The sequence below is a fragment of the Bombus vosnesenskii genome, unplaced genomic scaffold (genome assembly GCF_011952255.1).
Source record: "Bombus vosnesenskii isolate JDL3184/JDL3185 unplaced genomic scaffold, Bvos_JDL3184-5_v1.1 scf7180000014540, whole genome shotgun sequence".
Classification (NCBI taxonomy): domain Eukaryota; kingdom Metazoa; phylum Arthropoda; class Insecta; order Hymenoptera; family Apidae; genus Bombus; species Bombus vosnesenskii.
Genome location: NW_022883508.1, coordinates 279,808 through 285,690, shown reverse-complemented (window position 1 = coordinate 285,690; position 5,883 = coordinate 279,808).

Here is a 5,883-nt window from a genome sequence, read left to right as displayed (position 1 = left end):
GATGGCTGTAAAACGAGGATGATGGTTGTTTTTGAAAATTGGTTGCGGGATTGTTTTCTGGTAATTGGGATTGGTTGAGTTTGTTCGATAAAGTTTATGTTATATGACAAATAATAATTTTTAAGTTCTTTAGTTGCTTATTGTTCTGCAGATTCTATGATAAGACATGTAGCAAAAGTAGGTTTATAAAGTCAAAGAATATAGCAACAACTATCTGCTAGTCAATAATCTAATTGATGTCGAAACGCTTCCCAATTCTCTAGGAAACATGAGATACAGATTTATCGATTTTGTGGTTTTATCGCTTAGGTCGGTCAGTATTTGAATTTATGTGGTATCATTTTCAGTAGGCACGGTTTATGCAGTATGTAGTAAATAACAACAGATATGTTATTGTAGTATGTTGCAAATAATAATAGACAGACTATTGCAGTATGCTGTAAATAACAACATTTAGATTATTGCAATATACTGCAAATAGTAATAGATTTAATAGAATATTACACATACTACAAATGAAAATTGTTACCAATAACTGACAGATGCTATTTAATTTCTTAAAAGGATTAAGCTAAATTTATGGAATTGAAATTGCGATTAAAAAATCGTACTGAATTGTTGATTATAATTACGTGTTGTTTTTGTACGAAGTTCCTTGTTGATAATCAGTTGCTGAATCGATCAAATTGTGTTTGTGGACACTAGCTATGTAATTTAAAAGAGCAGTTGATATGTAGAGCGTGTTACATCCCCCTAGGGGATGAGAAAGTAGAGAGGAAAGGAAGAAGGGAGAATCAGGGGGCTTCGTTTCATCCGGGGCTACTAGTGGATTACCTAGCAGGCTACTGGCTAGATCCGTGCTTTAAACGCGGGGACATTGGTTTTAGGACAAAAGATCTATATGAATATGCGATCTATATGCGAGAATAGGGATTTCTGGGAAACTCTCTGCTGGCTGGGACACCGGATGCAGATTTATATTTTCCAGAATTTCCGAAAACGTTCATCAATTTGCGGCATGAGATTCTACTTTTTTTTAAAAAAAGATCATCTTATCTTTCAAATTAAGTTACAAATTTGGACTTATATAAGGACCTTCTCTCTTTATTAGGTTGTTCGAAAAGTGTCTTTTTTTTACAGACGCGTTTTTTACAACGATGCATCTTTATACAAACATGAAACCTAATCTGTCGAACGTTGTGATTCTTATTTTGATAGAACAAAATGGATCATACGTAATTCGATAAAATAATATAAAACGGAAAATATTGTGCATCCATTATTTCCTTATAAAAGGAAAGAAACTTTTCGGACGACTTAATATATGACCGATATGGTACACAAAAAAATATACGAGCTGCAAACATTTCTATTCCATAATAAAACACGAGAGATGCAAATATTTTTACAAAGCAGAATATTTGCAAGTAAGATATAAAATACTAAAACATCATGGGTAAAATTTACCCAGAATATCAACGTTATAATAAAATAATAAAACTGAAAGAAAAATTAATTTAACAAAGTACTCTATATAATTTCATGTAAGTAATGACAAAAATCCACGAATATTATAAATTTTTTATAAAAAGAAAATATTTTTTCTTTTCTACTCTCGTACATTTTAATCCAGAAAATTATCATAATGTATACAACAAGAAATCTGGCGTTTCACAACGATATTCGTGGCAGGTTTGTTTTCCCAAACACTTTCCCGTATTATCCTTTCCTTCTGTAAACTCTCTGCCGGAATTCACGTCAGTTTCACCAGAGGATCTCATTGATTTTCAATCGCGCCGCACGATAAACTTCCGTCAAACTTTTCGTGGATTTGAACACGCGCGCGCGCTGCCAATAGAACAAACCAGTGCCAAGTCAGCCGCGAGCCACGAAAGGGGAGCGATCAGCGATTCGGGATGAAATGCGATAGACGTTATGTAAAACCGGAAACGCGGTGTTGATTATTGTTGTTTCGTCAATGCTCTTAATTAATAAGCATTCATTATGTACATTTTATTCCACGTGAACGCAACATTGCATCGCGATTTCATTTGCTTTGTTGCATTGACAATGGAATATCTATTTACTTGTTATAATAATACTCGCAAGATCGATGTGGTTTACCGTATCATATACAACAAATATTTTTGTTTTATTATTTTAAATTAGTTTCTTGACGCGTGAGTAAATTTGAAGAAGGGTTTTGTAGCGTCAGTAAAGGTGTATGTACATTAGAAGTTGTGATATAGTCCTCTTGTGTCGTTGGAGTAGAAAGTTTTTAAAGGTAAAGACATAAGTATACAGCGGCTATTAAAAGGTTAGATTAATTCTTCTTGTAAACAATTTAACATACAGGGTATTCTAATAATGATGCGTATAATCGAGGAGGGGACGATTCTACAAAAAAAAGTGAGTCGAAAAGATAGAATATATCTCTTTCATTTGAGGCTTTATTACACTGTAGAATATTAACAACAAACGAAGATCAAAATTAATTACAGCAAACTCTATATCTTCCAAAAATTTATATGTTGATTTTTCTATGCTATCGATATAACGAATTATCTGCAGTGATTGAACAAAATGAGAACAGCAAAATCCTAACAATTCCAAAGAATCGTCACAAAGAACCCAATGAGCAAACTTTTGTCAGAAACGATCCTCTGAACCGTAGCTGAGGCGCGATTTTTCGATAAAGCGACACTTCCAATCCTTTTAGAAAGCTGGATTCCACTGGAGGACAGCCTGAACACGTTTAGGTAAGTAATCGGTCAGTCATTTCACGATTTCTCCAGTGTTGCGCACTTTCGAGTGGAAACTTTCGTTGAATCACGTGGAAAGTGGAATCTCGTGGAAGCCGCAGGCTTTGCGCTGGAGAGAAAAAAGAAAAGGGTGGAAGGGCGGAGGAGAAAAAGAGAATGAACAGGGAAAAGTCGACGGATGTGCAAAAGAAACTGGTAGGAGTTAATTATCCGCTCGTCTCGATTCAGTTACCCGCTGAGAGTAACGACTTCGACTAGTCACGTCGCGCACGAGACACCACATTTAATCAGGAAGTTTATTAATTTTCCAGAATCCGCGAATTCCGATGCTAGCAAGCATAAACTTTGCCTGGAGCAGATGTTTATTCGACCGCGAGTAGCGTGAAACTGTTTAAACAACAAACGTGTTTACCTGTTAATTTAGGCTGGAATCTTTGATGATATGGCTTGATATATTTCTCGGCCTGTTTCGACGTTTCGTTGAATCGTGTTATGCTAATTGTTTGTACTGTTAATGTAAAATTTGGAATCACTTTATACTTATGTACTTATATTATCATGTTGGAATTTATTATATACGTATATTATCATATTTGATTATTAATTCAACATTAATGATGTAAATATCAATAATAATATTCCTTGCTTCGATAACACTTTTTTACCGTAGAATTTTTTACGAATTTTAAGCTGGTCGTTGGTTCTAAGTTTGTGCGTTCTACGCAATGTAATTATTCGACACTGTCTGATTTTTGGCTATTAGACATAACGATTTCAAGTCCCAAATTGCTTAACTTTTAGAAAGTTAGAATTTTCATTTTATATAAATTATAGTACATAAAAATGCATATTTTTGTTAAAGAAAAATAGAAATCAAAATCTTGAAATCCTTGAAATTTTTTACTTCCAAACTAGATACAGGTACCACGTAATGCACCATTTGAAATCATTTCATTTTGCCTAATGAAAATTTTTCTGCCTCTTCTACCAACCCCTTTCAAAGGTCTATGTCTTGGCTCAGCTGCGTGAAACACCCTGTATATTTATAATTTAATTTTTTAGGTAATTTTACTATTACACGAGGGAAGAAATTTTATTTAAAGTTTAATTCCTAAATTTTATAATTTAGAATAATTACCATCAAAGAAATAAGCATGAATAGATGTAGAAAAATGAGGATTTCAGTATGCAGTAGCACACTTCTGTATATAGTCAGACAAATGCTTCATCTATTTTGTAACTGTTTTGTGAAAATTATAACGAGCATAGAAATAATAAAACATCCGCGCTTTTGTTATTTTATCATAAAGAAAGACACTTGCAAAGGAAACACAATTATTCTGTGTCAAATATTAATAACATATTCGTTAATTATAATTTTGTGACTGCGATTGCATTTGAACTGGTAAATTTTTAAACATTGTTCTGGTAACATCTCAGAATTTTTCTTGTTATAATAATGAACTGAAAGGGTACAAAAGGGATTGAGGGGCAAGTTTAAACGAAGGTGCTGGTAAAAGGTATTAAGGTAAACTGTTTTTATTAATTAGGACGCCTCACGGTGAGGTTTTGCCTCTTTCGTCTCTTTTCTGCCAGTTTATTTATATTTGTAACAGTCTCATTGTAATTACATTCCTAAAAATAAACAGTCAAAATAAGATATATTCAAATTGGTCGATTTTTTCCCTACTTAGTAAGTAGCCTGCCTTGGAAACAGCTCGAATTAAATATTTTTTCCAAAGATTATTATAAATAATTAAATATTTTATTATGGGACTTGTCTTTACGAATATTTAATCAAAAGCTTTTTTAACGTTAACCCACGTTAAGCAAAATGTTCGTGTACCCAAAGTCCATCAAAGAGATAGTATAATGAGTGTTGTTAAAAAAAATCTGGAGAATTATTCTATGAAATAAAAGTCAAATTACGGTTTTTAATAAAATTAATAATGTTTTTAGTTCCTCCAATTATTTTTATATTGTGTTTGAGATTTTTAATAAACTTAATATTCTAATAGGAACCAAAAATGAATGTTTTTAATAAGACCAATAATTTTCTAAATTCATCTATTTCTTTGTAGAATCAATCAAGTTCTTAATAAAATTAATAATTTAATCGAAAGGAATATCAATAAAGAGAAGTTTCTGTATATTTTTATACATGGGAAATGCAACAGGCTAACAAATAAGTTGTTTAAAACTTGCGTCTTCCTCGTTATTTTCGTAATCATTCTGGAGGTCGATGTTCCCAATAATGGAGAAGATCCTTCAGTGTCGGGCTTATAAGCCGCCATGACGTTCATCGAGGTCTGAGAGGGTAGTTTCTCGAGGCCATCGCGGCATAATTACCTGTTTCTTGGCTTCATCAACTCAGGATGCGAGCTTTTCTGGGCGAGACCAGGACAGAGATCCTGAATCCGATACAATATCGAAATTAAGCCGGTAGACGACGTCAATCAGGCAACACTCGGAAACGAAACAATGCAAGTCTTTCATCGCTTTTCACTGTTTTTAATCATCTCTCTTTTAGTTGCTCTTCTGGTCCAAATGTATCGTGGGGTGATTTATAGTAGAGGATAAGGAATTTGAATATTTGGTCAAAGATCAATTAATATTTTGGATTAATTTAACTAAATTATACTCGCAATTTTATTTTTGTTATATGACAATGATCACTCATATCGTGATAATAATGCGAGAAAGATAAATCATCAAATATACTGCTGTAAATTTTACATTTTAAGCATCGTCATATGCACTGCAATTATTATTCATTTTCTGTAAAGAGTTTAAAGTATGTATTTTTCACGTTTGATGCTAAATCCCATGTAATCTTCACGTCTATGAAATAATTTAAAAAAAAAAAAGAAACAAGTACGCGGACAGTACTCTAAACAACCTCCGCTGCCTCCCAAAATCTTTAACAAATTCAACTTCCAAATGAGTAAAGAGGTTCATGAATCTTGTCCTCTCAAAATCGACCGATAAATGAGCGCTAAGAAACAACCTCCTCTTGCGAAAAAGCAAGTGAAAAGGTAGTTAGCATGGCCAGTTTTTCGCTTTCGTTTGTTTTCGTTCGTCTTTTCATTGTCTTCGGTTTTCATTCGCAATTCTTCTAACA